This window comes from Penaeus monodon, chromosome 15, assembly GCF_015228065.2.
Source record: "Penaeus monodon isolate SGIC_2016 chromosome 15, NSTDA_Pmon_1, whole genome shotgun sequence".
NCBI classification, from domain to species: Eukaryota; Metazoa; Arthropoda; class Malacostraca; order Decapoda; family Penaeidae; genus Penaeus; species Penaeus monodon.
In genome coordinates, this window is record NC_051400.1 from 30,987,484 (window position 1) to 30,987,892 (window position 409).

At 44.3% G+C, this 409-nt stretch overlaps 1 protein-coding gene across 1 annotated transcript in view; it reads left to right on the plus strand.

Moving 5' to 3' along the window:
* LOC119581935 (metabotropic glutamate receptor 8-like) overlaps positions 1-409 on the plus strand; it is a gene marked incomplete at its 5' end in the record, with an annotated part of 173,067 nt that overhangs the window by 132,287 nt on the left and 40,371 nt on the right.

The window sequence follows — 409 nt, forward strand, 5'->3', positions numbered from 1 at the left end:
CGCGCCGCTTTCCCGGCACCGACACCCTCCACTGACCCTTTTTCCTCCCCTCTTTGTATTAATCAAAACCTCATTCATAATGTCGACCCGGATCTTGACGGTGGCTTCAGGACTTCAGTATTGACAGAAGCCTCGTTCTCAAATTTACCTCGACTCTTAAATCTTTCATTAATTAAAGCTTCCCCCTCCTAGCATCGCATAAAGTAAGCCTTTCGTTGTAATTAAATAATCCTAAAGAGCATAAGAATTGCCTGATGAATAAAGGTTCAACATGACCTTTGACCTTTCACGACACCGCGCCAGGACCTTTTAACTGGCTGCTTCCTCTGCAGTGTGTGTCTACCATTAAACGTGCATATATGTGTACGGAAACAGAGCTGTGTGATTTCATAGAAGTGTGTGTGTGTGA